Here is a 17,826-nt window from a genome sequence, read left to right as displayed (position 1 = left end):
AACAAATACCTGATAGATGTGTTGAAGAGACAATGGATGTGGGGCATGGCTATAGACAATGGGTTTCTAGGAATTCCCAGTGATTTTCTAAGAGGAGGAGGGGAAGAAAGGCTTATGTTCTGATAATACTTATCTCTGGTGGACAAAGGCTGCTTCTGCAGAGCTGAGAGCTGAGAGCTGCCTTAACTTGCTTTCCCCAACCAAATCCCAGAGGAATAAGGAGCTTGCTACTTTCCATTAGAAAGTCAAATTTTAGACCAATTGAGCCAATAATAAACTACTAGTTGACCTGATTTTACTTAAGCTATGGAGGCGAAATGTGCATGTAAGGGTATTATATGACCAATGACCTTAAAATAAAATTTTCTATTAATAAATATTAAAATTTTAAAAATCTTAAAAGTAATTTTTATTTCTCGATTATAAACTCTGCAATGCCTTCTCTCCTCTCTTTTCCTTCTTTCCCAAGTTCTTTTTCAATTGTAGTACTGAGCAGTCTGTTTTTCTATTGTGGTCTCATCTGTTAACATACCCCCAAGGGTTTGAATTTTCTCCTCATGCGGTTTATCCAGGAGAGACCCCAGAGGAGAATTATGTAATTGGTGTTCACCATGTGAGGATTTGGTTTTAAATCTCTAAATTTGATAATTAACCTATCTGTAGGTAATCTATTTATATGAGATTGGCAGATCTTTTCTATTTCTAGCTGTTCAATTATAATTAAAAGTGTATCATCTACTTGATACAATACAGCAAGCTATCTTATTTATATTTTATCTTCATGAGAACCCTCAGAGGCATGGAGTGCTTCTTAAAAGGATGTGTTGTAGAAATTTGAAGAATGAAATTGTCCTCTTTCCTCCTATCCCAAAGACATACTAAAAATAACAACAACAAATACTTATATCACTTTTACTATATATGAGTCACTCCTTAGGACATGGAACATTTTGACCCATTTAGTGTTTTACTATGGCCTTAGGAGATAGTCCCTCTTATATTCTCATTTTCCAGATGAAGAAAACTAGGCATTTGGTGATGAAGTAAAGTACTCAGATTACACACTTGGATCTGGAATTTCAAACTCCATGATCTGTTCTCAGGAATAATACAAGACTTTTTCCTTTGTTGTTATTGTTGTTTTAGTTCCTTAAAGGCAATACATGTTCTTTATAGAAAAACTGGAAACTTAACTAGCTAAAAGTGCACATATGATAGCTCCTAATTTTATCTCCGAAGATATATTTGAGTATTTCAAGTGTGATTTCTTCATGGACATTTCATAATTAATTCAGTGATAGATAAAGTGAGTCAGAATTTTATTGGAATATTTTGTTATTCACCCTGTTTAAATTTCAATTAATTATAGACTGATAGTTTTCAGTTTCCTTTTGGTGCTGCTCAAAATCTGTATATCAAGAAGTTCTCTAAAGCGTATGCTCGATTACTTCTTTTCAACACTTTATGCTTTTATGAAGATCCATTACCCACCTGGCACAGAGGTGCCATCTTAGAGGAAGAACTGGTATTTTGTAACAAGAATATCTGCCTTCAGGGAGATTGTGGTTTTGATGAGGAAGCAATGAGATATTTATAGGAATGTGTGAATTAGAGACTTACACAATATGGGATGTAATTAAGTACCAACGTGTACGGTACAAATGTACGGTACAATTACCTGCTAGCCAGGCTATGAACAGTGACTCATTGTACTATATATCCAGAACATGAAATACCTATTAAAAGCAGCCTTCATTTTACTTAAGTCCAGAAAAAGAGAGGGGAATTGAATGAGAAGAAGAGATAGAAGTAGATGGGAGATCAGTTTTCATGTTGTGTACTAGGGAAAGCTCATAGATTTCACTTTATACATTTGGTTTTATATAGTATGTTGATCGATTTACTTTCCTATAATAGACAAATTATGAGATATAGTACCTTTTGAATTTTTGTAAATGAGAGAGGTTAGCTTGTGTAGTTTCTCAAGTTGTCACAGATGTATCTATGTCTTCATGCTGACAGCACTGATGACAACGACAGTCCTTCTCCTTGAAGGTAGGCACGCTTACTGTCTCTCATCCGGTAGCGTGGTTACAGTTCCATACTTACTCTGTGATTGGGTCTTCTCCCTGTATCAGTGGCTGTATTGTTGTTTTTAATTGGAGGTAATAGATTTATAATACTTGATTATGCATATTATAGTGATTATTTGTGATCCTTTCAGTGTGTTTTTTCTTCCTCCGTATATATTTTTTCTGCTTTTGCTTAGCTATTGGAATGTACAAATACTGAATACCATTTACCATATATACTTGTGTATAAGCCGAGTTTTTCAGCACATTAAAAAAACCAATTTTATTGGGGCTCATATAACTCTTATCACAATCCATACATACATCAATTGTGCAAAGCACACTTATACATTCGTTGCCCTCATCATTCTCAAAATTCGCTTTCCATTTGGGTTCCTGGAATCAGCAACTCATTTTCCTTTTTTCCCTCCCAATCCCTCCCTGCCCCCCTCTCCCTCATGAACCCTTAATAATTTATAAATTATTATTTTATCCTATCTTACACTGCCCAGTGTCTCCCTTCACCCACTCTTCTGTTGCCCATCCCCCAGGGAGGAAGTTATATGTAGATCCTTGTGATCGGTTCCCCGTTTTTAACCCCCATCCCTCCTGGTATGGCCACTCTCACCAATGGTCCTGAGGGGTTCATCTGTCCTGGATTCCCTGTGTTTCCAGATCCCATCTGTACCACTGTGCATCCTCTGGTCTAACCAGGTCTGCAAGGTAGAATTTGGCTCATGATAGTTGGGAAGAGGGAGCATTTAAGAACTAGAGGAAAGTTTCATTATTGCTACAGTGAACACTGAGTGACTCATCTCCTCCCCACTACCCCTCTGCAAGGGATGTCCAGTTGTCTACAGATGGGCATTGGGTCCCCGTCACACGCTCCTCTCTTTCACAATGATATGATTTTTTCCCCACCTGTCTTTGTTGCTTGAAACCTGGTCCCCTCGGCCCTTCATGATCACACATGTTGGTGTGCTGCTTCCATGTGGGCTTTGTTGCTTCTGGGCTAGATGGCCGCTAGTTTACTTTCAAGTCTTTAAGACCCCAGACACTATATCTCTCGATAGCCGGACACCATCAGCCTTCTTCACCACACTTGCTTATGCACACATTCATCTTCAGCGTTTATGTGGGGAAGGTGATCACACAATGATGGTTTTTGTTCTTTGGTGTCTGCTACCTGATCCCTTCAATACCTCGTGTTCACATAGGCTTGTGTGCTTCTTCTCTGTGGGCTTTGTGGCTTCCGAGCTAGATGACCGCTTATTTGTCTTCTAGCCTTTAAGACCCCAGATGCTATATCTTTTGATAGCCGGGCACCATCAGCTTTTCCCACCACATTTGCTTATGCATACGTCTATCTTTAGCGATCATGCTGGGAAGGTGGGAATCATGAAATGACCATTTAGCTGAGCAAGGTGCTCTTGTATTAAGGGAATGCACGTGAGGAGGCCAAATGTCCACCTGCTACCTTACTACTAAACCTATAAATATATGCACTTAGGTCTATTTCCCCCATAATCATAAATATATTTACATATGTACATGTCTGTATTTAGGCTTCTGGGTATGCCCTTTTCCTCCTACTCCTTCCCTCTATTTCCTTACTCCTTCCTCCTGTCCCACTACCATGTTCAGCCTTCTTTCTGGTTTCAGTAATTCCTCTCAGTACCTTGCCCTTGGTCACTCCCTACCAGTCCTCCCATCCCCTCCCTGGCACTGGTTTTGAACCACTCCTTGTTCCCTTGTCCCTGAGTTGGCCAATACCTCCTCCTTTCCCCCACCTCCCACACTCTCATTTCCCTCCGGGACCTTTGGTCCCGTTATTTTCTTCTTACATTGTTTGTCCCGCCTATCTTATCTAGGGGGACCTGCAGATATAATAATATGTCAGCACATTTTTAATGCAGTTTTTATGATAAAATTATGTGCCTCAGCTGATATTCGTGTCGGCTTATATTTGAGTATATGGGGGTGTGTGTTTTCTTAAGTTGATCAAGTAACACTTTTTTTGTCGGGGGGAATAAAATTTCTGGGAGGTCTGTATAGCCTAGTCTAATTCTGACTTCATCCTCAAAACACTTTATTTCAACTAGAGCTCTTCAAACTTACAATAGAGCTATTTAATCTAGTGGGTTATTGGTGGAAACTAACATAAGCTGTCTCGGTGGGCTCTCAGGGAAACAGGTGAGGCAGTCCATCTCGTTTCAGTTTTCTAAGTACCACCGGGAAATACTTTTGTGCAAATGACTATCCTTGCTCCCCATTTGGAATCAAGTAAATGTAGACGCCTCCTGCCTCATGGAGCTAATTTATTTCGTCAAAGTCCTTCATAGGGTGATTTTTCTAAGGAAAAAGAAAGGCAGTTCCCATTAATTTCAATGGCAAATATTTTTATGCGTTTCCTACCCCCACTGCCTTATGCTAAAACAATACCAAATCCAAGTCACTTCAGGATTTATCAGCCATTTTACAACAATCCAGCAAGGCAATTTTCCCTTCATTAATTATAATATGATCATTTAGCAGTCCTTGTTAAGATATTTTGCATTTACCGCATAGTGTACATTTCCAAGACTACACTAAAAATGCAAAGCCAAAAAATAGCACTGTGACAATGAGAGAAATCAATGAAAACAATGCATTTTAGTGGGGACGCTGCATGAGATTATTACGGCTATAAACCAGCAAACCATGAGTTCATTGAGAGGAGCATGTAATGCAACACAACAGAATTGAATTAACTAATTCAACTAGTATTTATTGAGTAGTGACCAGATAACGTTGTCCTCAGCGATGATAATAAATGGTCTCTTCCATTAGGAACCTAAAACCTAGTTGATTTTTATGACTGTGCAGCTTGCCAGCATTGTTTGATGTTCAGTTTGCTTACCACCCTCCCCTATGCGTTCGTTTTTAAGAGTGTCTGGCCTTTACAACGTTGGGTTTGTGCCCAAGCATATTTTCATTAATTTAGTATTAGTCTTGTGAAAGAGTGCTTCTCCTCCTGAAACTACATGCAATTTCAGAAAGTGCTTAACTTGCTCGGGTGTGTTTGTAAGGAGCCCCCCAAGGCGTTGTTTACAGACTCCAGCAGCAGTATCCGGTCCTGACAGCTCTGCAGTGAAGTGAGAGAACGGACTGGCTCCACTATGTTGACTTGAATCATTGCTAAAGTCTCATGCTCTGTATTCTTCCCCCCCACCCCTATTCCCATGGCTTTAATGATGCCACGCCAGTGATGGGACCTTCTCTCAGGATCACCCGAGCCCAGCCTCGCTCGCCTGCTCCCAGACATCTCTCGGAGTTCTGTCCCTGCCCTAAATCCTTGATTTTCCCCTTTTATTGGGTCCTTTTCTGTTGGCACTAAAAATGGGGAACTGTTTCTCTTCACTTAAACACACAGACCCACACACTTCCACTCCCACTCATTCCAGCCACTGGACAATTTCTCTCCTTACTTTTATAGCCTTTAAGAGGTTAGCTGTCTGTACTGACTCCAATTTTTCTCTCTCCTTTGTCTTTTGAATGCACTTAACACCAGGCTTTTGCCCCCTACACGCCACTAAAACTGTGCTTGTCAAGTGCAAGAATGCCTCTCCATTGTGAACTTCAGTGGTCAATTCCCAGTTTTCATCTTGAACTGCCAGCAGATTCTGACACAGTTGTTCTCTCAACTCCTTAAGATACTTTTTTTTCATTTGTCTTTTCAGACAACACATTTCTCTTCCCTGCCTGCCATCCCTCCTGCTGCTCATTGGGAATTCTCTTCCTATGTATTTACTTTCCTTTCCGTCTCTCTTCACATTTTCTCTCGAAGTGTCCGGGTCTCAAGTTGCGTAGCTCTTTTCTTAACTACCAACTTTAGTCACTTATTGACTTCACCTAGCTTCTTTAATTACTATCTGCTGATAGCTAACAACTCCCAAATTTGATCTTTCCAATTGAGTTCGCTCTCAATTTCAGATGTCTACTTTGTACTATTTGGCATCTGTTTGAGTGTCTAAAGCGTATATGAAAATTACCATGTTCAAATTTGAGGTACACATTGTAAATCACTTTCTTTTTCCTTCTGAAGTTTTGCCTATCTCAGAACAGGGCAGATCCATTCCTCCAAAAGTTGTTTGGTGTTCTTGCTGGCTGCTGTCTGGTGATTCATTCTCACGGTGGTCCTGTGTGTGTGTAGACTAGAATACGACTCCGTTTGCTTTTCGTTGTTGTGAACTTTTGGAAGTAGATCGCTAGCCCTGTCTTCGCTGGTATCTCTGAGGGGAAATGAATCGTTAGCTTCTCAGCTAGGAGCCAAGCACTGAAGTGTGCTAGCTAGAGAACCCCTACATTGTTTAGAAAACACACAAACAAAGTAGCAACCTTAGATTTAAACTCTTTGTCTCTCATGTCACACACCCAAGTCATAATGCATCTTTTTGGTTCTATATTATAAATATCTTGGAAATCTGATCACTTCTAGCCATTTACCATTGTAACAGCTCATACTGTTATCTGACTCGCCCCGCTTTCTTTGTCTTTGTGCACCTTTTAACTGAAATGGATTCTGATGTTAAGTGGTATGTGAATGTGATATGTCCTGAATTTTAAGATTCTGTTGGACAGATGTTAGATTTAGCTGCTGCTGCTGCTCTCCTGTTCACACCTTGCCTTGGCACCTAGTGCCCATTCAGGGATTCTTTGGTGTTTCAAGACCCTGGATGGTGTGGCTGCCGCTCCATCCTCGTCTCCGATTCCTCTCCTCCTTGTGCACACCTGTTCTGGTTACACTGCCAGCCTACTGTTTCTTACAAGCACTACGCAGGCTCCTTACTTGGGTGTTTTCACTTGCCCTTCTTTCAGCCTAAAGCCCCCCTTCCTTCAGATGTATGCGTACTTAAAATAATCTGTTTTTCAGAGTTGTGTTTTCTGACTTCCGCTTTTTATATTATAGCCTTGCGGTCACTCCTTATCTTCCTTCTTTGTTTTACTCCTCTCCCTTTCCCTCATTTCATGCAGCATTAAGGTTATCATTTCCCTTATTAAATCTTGGTCTCTAGCCCTTGTCCCACAGCAGGCACTTGGACGGCGGGGAGAAGAGTGTCTTAGTCGGAGGGAAGATCCATTGCCAAGGCTTTGAGGTGTGCAATGTTTTAGTCTGATTAACAGCAACAAGGCCAGTGAGGTTGGACTAAAGTCAGTGGGGAAAGGGGTAGCAAGAGATGAGATCAGAAGGGGCCAATTATATATGACTTTAGGGGTTTTCACTCTGTGTTTTTTTAAGAGTTTGGTTTTGGGTGTTAGGAATGTGACCTCAAGATAGGCGATACAAGAAGAGATGGTTTTATTTTCTTGTTTGCAGCTCGATTTCCACTGCCGAGTGCCGTGCCTGACCCAAGGGAGGTACTTAACAAATCTTTCAGTGTTTTCCCATCTTCCATTTTAACCCTTTGTATTATGTGGAAGATAAGAAGCAAACCTTTTCTTTTACTGTTGTTGAAAGTATATACCAATTCCCCATGTTGACCTTAATGCTAGTGAGTACATACCCCAGGTCTGCAACCTTCCTCATTCTCCTTTGCCGAGTCATTCCCCTCCAGGAACTTGAACGTTTTGCCCCTGAGGTTTCTAGTTAATATTTCATGTTGCTTTGGTCAGCTTGATCTCATGCAGTTTCAAGGGCTCCAGGTAGTGTGAAGCCTATGAGCATTTGAAACGCTGGTACACACTTTTCTCCCGTTTGGTCCAGTTATTCCACAGAAGCTTTGGTCAAGATGTTCAGTAATGGTAGCTGGCTACCATCTAGTTCTCGTGGTTCATCTTGTTTGAGAAAATGATGACGGTTTTCCTCATAATTGCCAAAGCTGTGCCTTTTCGGTAAATAAGATGTCAACGAGACTAAAGATGTGGTATCTCTATTTGCAACAGCCCTGCCATTAGGGCCCCCAAGTAGAGTTTGCTGTGAAGACTGGGGGCAAGTGCATTGAGCTTTGTTTACCATCAGAGCAGTGTGAGGGTGGAGCTGTTAAGAAGGGTGGTTTTGCATGAAATGCTTTTTTCTTCTGAAAATGCAGAATCTCGCTTTTCTTGGGCATTAGAACCACATTAATTAATGGATTTGACATATGTTTATTGGCTGTTTACTAGATACTATTCTGCCAACTGGTGGAAAATCAGCAGTTAATGAAACAGATATTCCTGTTCTCCTGGAGCATACTTTTTAATGGGAAAAGACAGGTCGAAAACAAAACATTTATGATGTTAGAAAGTGATAACTTATATACGAAAAATAAAATGTTGGCAGGTCGGGCTGTAGTTTTAAACAAGGTGTGTGGTCAGGAGAGAAAGCTGCTCAAAAGGCATGGAGGAGGCCCCACCTGACCCCTGGCCTGCCTGTTGACATGAGGCAGACGTCAGCCATGCCTCGACCTTCCGCCCTTCTCTATCCTATGCTGACACGGACCATTCCTGCCATGACACTCTACGTTCATGCTGCGTTTCATGCTGAGGCAGAAGTCACACATAGGACCCACAATTGTGTATTAGGGGAATTGGGAGGTAATCCCAAGTCAGGATCAGCAAACAATACAGTTATGGTCATTAGTCCACAGCAGCATCTTCATAGCCAATAGCCAGCTCTCTCTATAGTATCAGCCTCTCGCCACATGATCTCTTGGCCTCTGGCTCTTGCGGCCAAGAAGCTGACCTGCTGCTCTGCCTCGCAGTCTCAGTGTCTGCTCTCTCTCTCATGATCTCTCTGCTTCAGCCTCTGATGTTGGGTTGGTTTCTTTGCTAAGTCCCATGGTGTCTACATCATATCTTCTGGTGTATCTGGTGTCTTTGCTCTTGGCTTGTGCTACTTTAGAAAGGGATTTCAAATATACTCCTTTGGTAGTTGTTCTTCTGATGGGTGATCCTGGGACTTCTCTCTCTGCTCCTGCTTTTGAAGTGTCTCTTATATAGAAAAAATGATTTTGAGGTGTGGTGTTTAATCTTTCAGCAGACCATAGCCCCAAGGAAACAGGGTGCTGGCTTGGTTTACCCCCTCTGCTGCAGTGGAGACTTCATCCCCCTTATCTACTGTCAGTGCAGTAGAGAGCTCTCTCCAAAACGGAATTCGAGCCAGCAGCGCAGAGGCCAGCAGTTTTAGTACATCATGTAAGGATTGTGGCCAAAGGACCATATTCATTGATGCTATCTCAAAGGCCTAATGGTGAAATGGTTCATTATTCAGCTCCCTACCAACTGGTTGGCAGACGGAACCCACCCATTCATTCGGTAGAAGCAAAAACTGGAGATCATTTGATTGCAGCTAAGATCATTCTAGTGCAGGGGTTCTCGATCTTTCTAATGCCATGACCCTTTAATACAGGTCCTCATGTTTGATACAGACCCCCAACCATAAAATTATTTTTGTTGCTACTTCATAACTGTAATTTTGATACTGTTATGAATCATAATGTAAATATCTTATATACAGGATGTATTTTCATTGTTAAACAAATTGAACATATTTAAAGCATAGGGATAATCACTGTAGTAATTATATATTGTGAAACATTTATTTTTAATGACAAATAAAAGAAATTTGGTCTTGAAGCATGGTGTAGCATGGGTAACAGTCTTCATGCCCAGTACTTGTATGTGGGTGTATCTGCATGTGGGCGGACCTGCCTGGAGACAGATAGAGAAGGGTCTCGGTTCCTAAGACCATTGGAAATGTGTTGAGAACCGCTGCTCTAGAGGATAATTTTACTTGGTCACATGGCATTACTGTGAATTGACATGGACTCAATGGCACCTGAGAGAAGCCTGAAGGAGAACATTGTCTGACTCCTTGGAGAAAAGTCGGGGGACCGGGTCAGACTGCATGGACCTGAGAGTAGGATTTGTAAACTAACTGTTGCTGACAATCAAAGATCTTCCATGGTTAATGAAAGGCTCACTTTCATTTTGAGCAGAGGAGCAATTGAACTCTGCTTTGAGTTAATATTAAGTGGTCACTTAAATAACCCTGATAGCATGGTTGTTACGCATTGGGCTGCCTAATTGCTAGGTCAGCAGTTCAAAACCACTAGAAACTTGGTTTGAGAAATATAGGGCTTTCTACTCCCATAAATAGGTCCAGTCTCAGAAACTCGCAGGGGCAGTTCTACTGTGTTTTCTAGGGTCATTGTGAATCAGCATAGACTCAATAGCAGTGAGTTTCAGTTTTTAGCTGCTTCATATAATATGGCTTTGGGGGATAGAGGAGAATCAAGGGCAGAAGCTGAGAGGCTCCTGCATTAATCTGAGAAAGAATGGAATTTTCTACAAGAGTGCTAGCAGTAGAGGTTGACAGAGTGAACTTATTTTGGATGGATTTTGAGAGGAGACCCACCACAGTTTGCTGCATTACATCTGGAAAAAAGGAAGTTGGGTGCCTCTTTCTCTGAACTGCTTTTTAGTGTAATTTGGTGGCAACTAGTTTGAAAAACGATGCTCTTTCTTCTTTCCCTTGTAGCTTACACTTCTGCATAGCTACAGTGAAGGGGCGCAATCTTTTCATGCTTCCTTATTCCCTCGTGGTTGTTTGAAATTAACATAGTGGGATGAGTCATTTGTATTTTCAGTTTTGTCCAAACAGAGCAGCTGTACTTGGAACAAAATGATGGTTGTAATAATCTTTTCTTGGAGTAAATTGCTCTTTCACTGGCCATTGGTCAATCCGGAGTTAATTATAACCAAATAGCTATCCTAAGCCTCAGAGGACAAGCGCAACATTTCATTAAAGTCTAGGCTGGGGAGTACTGCTGACAGAAGCACTGCCAATCAGGCAATTTGAAAAGAAAGGTGACCATTCCTATAAACTTGAGAGCTAAAATAGCTTATATTGAGATCAGTAGGTTTTTCAAAATAGCTTCATTACAAGAAACTGAGACTGAGGGGTCGTTATGTAAATTAAGGTTACCCTTCTAAAAGCCAATAAAGGCAGAAAGCTCTCTAAGAGAGAAATAGTCAAAATATATTTTTGTCTCCCTTTTCCCAGTGTTATTTTAAGCATTCTTTATCCAGTTCTGAGCTTCTCAGAAAAAAGACAGGGACTACTTGTTGATTGATGATCCTTTCTGCGGTTTAGGGGCTTCGAATGACCATGATCATGGCTTTCCTTTACCTTCAGCATTTAGGCTGTCTGATCTGATACAATAAAGAAGAGTAACAAAGATCTTTGTTGTAAACCATGGAATATTCACTCCCAATCTTGTGGAGCGAAAAGCAGATGTCCCTCTCTCACCTGAGTGAGGTATACTTTGTTTACTTTTTATTTTCTGTAATCTCAGAGGGGATTGTCTCTCAAACCATATAAAAATTAAACTGGGATGGATATGAGGAAATTATCACAAGAAAAATAAATTGAAATATTTTTCCAGTTAATAACAAAGGTACAGTCTTCTAAATAGTGATCGATGCTGTCATCATTAGGAGTCATTAAGTTGACACTAACTCAGAGAGAGTGCAAGTATGCTGTTAGGTACATGGAGTCAGTGACCACCCATAGTGACCACTATACACATCAGAATGCTACACCGCACGGCCCTGTGCCATCTGCACAATAGTTCCTACCCTTGAGCCCATTGTTTCAGCCACAGTGTCCGTCCATCTCCCTAAAGACTTTCCTTTTATATTGATGCTCCTCCACTTAACCAAGTTTGGTGTCATTCTCAAGGGACTTGTTTCTTTTGATAATATGTACAAATATGTAAGATGAAGTCTCTCCTTCCTTGCCTCTAAGGACCACTCTTGGCCATATTTCTTCCTCAACAGATATTTATTTCTCCTTTGGGCAGTCCAAGTACTTTCAATATTCTTGACCAGCACCACAGTTCAAATGGATCAATTCTTTTTTGGCCTTCCTTATTGCATATCCAACTTTCACATGCATATGAGGCAATGAAAAATACCATTGCATGGGTCAGGCACACTTTAGTCCTCAAGGTAACACCCCGCTTTTCAAGACTCTAAACAGGTCTCGTGCAGCAGATTTACCAAATGCAATGCATCAGTTGCTTCCATGAGTAGCGATTGTGGATCCAAGCAAGATGGAATCCTTGGCAACTTCAGTTTCTACATTTACCATGTTGATACCCGTCAGTTCAGTTGTCAGGATCTTGGTCTTCTTGACATTGAGTTGTAATCCATACCATAGACTGCAGTTCTTGATCATCAACAGCAAATACTTCAAGTCCTCCTCATTTCCAGCAATCTAGGTTGTGCCATCTGCATGTTGCAGGTGCTCGAAGCCTTCCTCTACTTATCGCAGGGGTTAATAAGCCTTCCTCCAATTCTCATGCCACATTCTTCTCCTTATAAGCCAGCCTCTCATGATTTTCACAGCATATATATTAAACAAGTATGGTAAGAGGATACAACCCAGACGCATAACTTTCTTTATAGAGAGAGCAGAAGGAAACACTGCCTAGCTACATCCTCCTATCAGTTTTTGTTATCTTGAGCTTAATGTTGAAGCCAGGGTCAATCCATCTTGATGAGGGTAGTAATATTTTTGTGCTTCCTTCTTCTTTAGCAAACATGAAGCCCTTTTCCAGGGGCCAGTCTCTCCAGGTAACATGTCCAGAGTATGTGAGATGTCTCACCATCTTCGCTGCTGAGGAGCATTCTGTTCTTGAGCACTTCAATCTTCTCTCTGTTTCACATGATGTTATGTATTGATCCAATTTTAAGCACTTGGGGTTTTTGTTTCTTTTTTCAGATTGAGTTGAAATCCATATTGGAGTGAATTATATTTATAAAATAAGATTTTTGCAAACTACATTTTTACTTGATTGACTGTACCACTGCAGTATCTGAGATTGAGATTGAAACATTATGATTTTCAAATGGAAAATATATTACTACGTCAGTTTTAGCCTTACAACCTCTTTCACGATCTTTGAGAACTGTGATGCAGCTGCAGCACATGTAAATGTAAAACAGACTGAAGTGTAAAAAAGAGAGGTGGCCTGCATGGGAGGTTGCCATACATAAGCAGAGCGGATCCAATATGGCAGTCGTAAATGATGCCCCTGGGGCATCTCTAAAGCTTTAGGGAGTCTAATTTTGAAAGAAGGAGTGAGTTCCAAATGCCATTTTTCAACTGGAGGAATTTTAATGGTTTATAGTTTAGATTTATTCTTTATTGGCTTTATTTTCTCCTATGGGTTTAGTCTCCTTATGAGAAATAATTCATGAATGACCTAAAGTATCTCTTCAATAAGATAGAATAGCATGTTTTTTAGCTTTTAAATTGTTTAGCATTTTCTTCTATTTTACAGACTGGAAAAACATTCACTTGACTGTAAAATAATTGGTAGGTTTATAATGTTTAGGATCATTTAGCTTAAGTACATGTAGATAGACCCTGCAAGTTTTTATTAATATTAATAAAACTAGATAGTGAGTGGTATGAATCCTGGTGAGCCAAACTTCTCCAGTGGACGAAACCAACACTCTGTAGCTGTAGCAGAAGTTTGGTTATACTTCTATACTTATGCATGGACTTGGGTCACATTCAGTGCTACTTGCTGAGATTTGAGGGATTGTCAAAGACTATATGGCCCAAATGTAGATATGACAGCCATAAAGTGTATAAGGCTTCCCTTTCACAGTTTCACTTTATATTAATTATTTAATCATTTAAGAGATTTAATTGGGTTATCATCTTAATATCTGTTAAACTACCTTACCCTTTCCTGGCATCTGTATTGAGACAATTTATAAGAATAAATTTCAATCAAGGAAATAAATCTCCAAAATCAATATGATAGTGATTAGAGGACATTCACTGTAACAGATCAGACACTAGATAAATATTTTACAGTTTGGGAGCCATAACATGACATCGGCAACTACTCAACTTCGTAGAGGTGGCAAGAAAGCAGCCATAAATAATTTATAAGTGAATGAGGATAGGCGTCCCAGTAAAATTTTACACAAAAACAGGTAGGCATGTGGATTTGGCCACGGACTCTACTTGATTGCCTCCTTCATTCAACAACACAAAAACCTATAGTTTCTTTAAACTAAGAGGTTATAATCAGGGATGTATTTTCTTTCTACATTTCTATATATGCTTAAAAATAAAACTCAACTGTCACATTAAAAAGAACTGATACATTTAGTTTTTATTAAGATAATCAATTTGTCTATAAATATATATAATGGTACCCACATTAATTGAGTATACATATGTATCAAAATTATAATCATATGCTATATTATTTGTATATGATAAATGACTATATTTGTTTCTATATAACTTTTGAAAAGTTTAAATTATATGTATGGGTAAATTAATTTATTTGTATGTACCATATTAAACATATTTATGTACAGTATATTAAAAATCAATATTGCATATTCATCTAAAGACTTATGTTGATACTTTTGTCTAATTTATTTAACATTCTCACCTGGAATGAATAATATCTGGAAACTTCAGGATCGATAAACCCATTTTTCTCACCACTTTGAATAATGCTGAAAATTAAGAAGAGCGGTAGTAAAGCATAATGACTGATTCTATACTGCTGACTCAGGGAACTGGATTTAAATTTCAGGTCTGCTACTCAGTGTCTGTGAGATCTCTGGCATTCAGATATTTAAATCTATAAATGGGAATGTTTCCAAGTTCACAGATTTACTGTGTCCATGGTATGTTTCAAGGAGCCCTGTGGTGTAGTGATTACACGTTGGGTAGTTGAAAACTACCAGCCCCTCCTGGAGAGGGAGATGAGGCTTTCTACTCCCATGAAGAGTTACAGACCCGGAGACTCACAGGGGCAGTGCTACCCTGTCTTACAGAGTTGCCGTGAGTCAGAAGTGACTCAATTGCAGTGAGTTTGGTTTTTGTTTTTCTTTTTGTAGGTTGTAAGTATTTTAATATGTGTTTGTGGTAGTCACCTAATCTGGTGTCAATTTAAGGATTGAGAGTGTACGGGTTAAGTCTAGGTTGTCAATCTGGAGATAGCCAATGAGACTTCTGTGTGGGCATGGGCTTCTCCTGAGAATTCTGGGAAATCTGGTACTTCCTCCTTGGAGAGCTGGAAGACACCTCTCTCTCTCCCATTCCCTGGGAGACATTGCAGAAGACAAGTTACATGGACGCAACCAGACCTCGGAAGCTGGAGAAGCCACAGAGAAACCCCTGCCAGCGCTGAGATGCTTACAACGCCACTGGACCCGGAGACTTTCTACCCACTGGCTTGTGATCATCCTGCATTTGGCTTCATTGCATGTGTTTCGTGATTCTGAAGAGGACTTTATAGATTGATATCAGACATATGGGCTTATATCAGACTACGGACTTGATCTGGACTGGGCTGGGATGTTTTCTCCATGTTCAATTGCTCTTGTACAGAAACCTGTCTCTTATATACATATACATGTTTGTGAATATGTTTCTCTAGTCTACCCGAACTAATACAGTATTTTTATTGTTAGTTGCTATCAAGACAGTTTTGGTGCATGGCTACTGCATATTTTCAGAGTTAAAAACCCTTTTAAATTTTTAAAGATATTTAAGAGTTCAGAACGAGAGTGCTAGGTTTCTCTTCCAAAATAGCTTTGGGTGGGTTCTAACCAGCAGCCTTTTGGCTAGCACTCAAGATTTTAACTATTTGAGCTACCCGGAGACTTTATAATATGTGCTGTCTATTTTTATTTTTATTGGTTCAATCTTTCTTAAAAGTTTAAGTTCACTAAGGCTCACGCTTAGGCATGTAACGCCCCTGCTTCAGAACTTGGCCATAGGAAGAATAGAGTTCTTCCCCACATGGCAATGGATTTACCCCTGCGAAGTGCGGGTGAAGTGAGGTCAGAGTAGGCAAGGGATGTCTTTAATGCAACAATCTTAGAGAGAACATAACATGTTTCAGAATGAATTCTATTTTTCAAAGCTAGAGGATATAAAAATTGAGGATCTGTACCCAGTGTCATCTTTTATATATATGTTGTCAAACATATCAGTCATTTGAAATTTAAGATTAAAAAACCCTACAAATAAATGATCACAATAAAGAAAATGTACTGATCCTCATTTTTTGATGGCAGTTGATTTATTTGGGCTGATATAATGCTGTTGTATTTTGTGTTTTTGTTTTATATAGTGAGCCTAGAAAGTGAATCTTTATGGTTGATGTCATGTGTGAAGTGTTAGAAATATAATGAAGATATTACTTTAAACTTCACAAAAATATTAAAGTTTTCTATTTATTAGTCTTTTTGTGCCCTTCAGGATATAGTAGAATCAAAGTTAATATTGCAATGTATCTTTCATGCATGTGTTTCTAAAATTCTTTTGAAGACAATGAAAAGGGTTTGGAGTAAAAATAATAAATGTGCACTCCTTTCTTAAGTGAACACACTCAGGCGTGATATTTAGTTATCTGTACTGAGACTGGTAAAATTTTTAAAATGTTAAGGTAGATAGTTGCAAAAGCAGTAAAATTTATATATGTGTCTAAATAAAGAAAGAGACTTTTTTTTTTAATCTTAAGGGAATGATTCATAGTGTTGCTGTTAGCTGTTAGGGGCCATCGAGTTGGGCCCAGCTCATAGCTCCGCCGCCTGGTGCTGCGCCATCCTCCCTATTGTCTTCTGCTTAAGCCCATTGATGCAGCCACTGTGTCAATCCTCTTGCTGAAGGTCTTCCTCTTTCTTTCTGCCTTGCTACTTTACACCAAGCATGATGTCCTTCTCCAAGGACTTGTCTCTCCTGAAAACATGTCCAAATTATGTGAGAGAAATCTCACCATCCTTGCCTCTGAGGAGCCTGCTGGCTGTACTTTTTCCAAGACAGATTTGTTGGTTCTTTTGGCAGTTCATGGTACATTCAGTATTCTGAGCCAGCATCATAGTTCAAATGCATCAAGTCTTCCTTAATCTTCTTATTCACTGCCCAACAGTGCATATGAGGTAATTAAAATTACCAGGGCTTGGGTCAGGTGTACCTTAGGTACATAGTTGAGAGGCTTGGAATTCCCAAGTCATGGGTGAAAAGTCAGTATGGCGGCTTCTCTTTACTCATGAAGCTACAGGGTTGATGAACCTAAGATTGGCAGGTCAAACATACTGCTGACATCTATTGGAAGCAGATGAGTCTTAAGAGCAACAAGCAATACAATAGGCCTCTGGTTCACATCCAAAGAATTAGAAGTCAGATGATGTGGTCCTGATACATGTCCTATACCAGTGGTTCACAACTTTCTAATGCTGCGACTCTTTCAGACAGTTCCTCATGTTGTGGTGACCCACCACCCATAACATTATTTTATTGCTATTTCATTACTGTAATTTTGCTACTGTTATGAATCGGATGACCCTGTGAAAGGGTCGTTCAATTCCCAAAGGGGTCACGACCCACAGGTTGAGAATCACTGCTCTAGAGCGAGAAAAAACCTAAAGATATTTATCTGAATGTCTGTATGTTATTGTTCTTAAGTGCCTTCAATTCGGTTCTGCTTCATAGCAACCCTACGCTCAACAGAACAAAACACTGCTCAGGCCTGTGCCGTTCTCACATTTGTCCTTATGTTTGAGCCGTATTGCTGCAACCAATGTCAGTCCATCGCATCGAGAAGTGCATCGCATCGACAAGTGCATCGCATCGACAAGTCCATATTGCTGCAACCACTGTGTCAGTCCTCTCATTGACAAGTCCATCGCATTGACAAGTCCATCGCATCGACAAGTTCATTGCATCGACAAGTCCATCACATAGCAA

General features: G+C 39.9%; 1 protein-coding gene across 8 annotated transcripts in view; it reads left to right on the top strand.

Annotated features, from left to right (window-relative positions):
* LOC142436679 (thyrotropin-releasing hormone-degrading ectoenzyme-like) overlaps window positions 1-17,826 on the top strand; it is a 508,970-nt gene that overhangs the window by 103,266 nt on the left and 387,878 nt on the right. Inside the window, exon 3 of one of the 8 annotated variants that reach the window (XM_075540185.1) lies at window positions 12,631-16,329. The exons of the other annotated variants lie outside the window; for them this stretch is intronic. The gene's annotated coding sequence lies outside the window, so the exon portion shown is untranslated. Of the gene's footprint in view, window positions 1-12,630; window positions 16,330-17,826 lie in introns of those variants that run through there. 8 annotated transcript variants of the gene reach the window in all.

The sequence above is a fragment of the Tenrec ecaudatus genome, unplaced genomic scaffold (assembly GCF_050624435.1).
Source record: "Tenrec ecaudatus isolate mTenEca1 unplaced genomic scaffold, mTenEca1.hap1 Scaffold_540, whole genome shotgun sequence".
NCBI lineage: Eukaryota > Metazoa > Chordata > Mammalia > Afrosoricida > Tenrecidae > Tenrec > Tenrec ecaudatus.
This window is presented reverse-complemented; position numbering and strand designations above follow the sequence as displayed.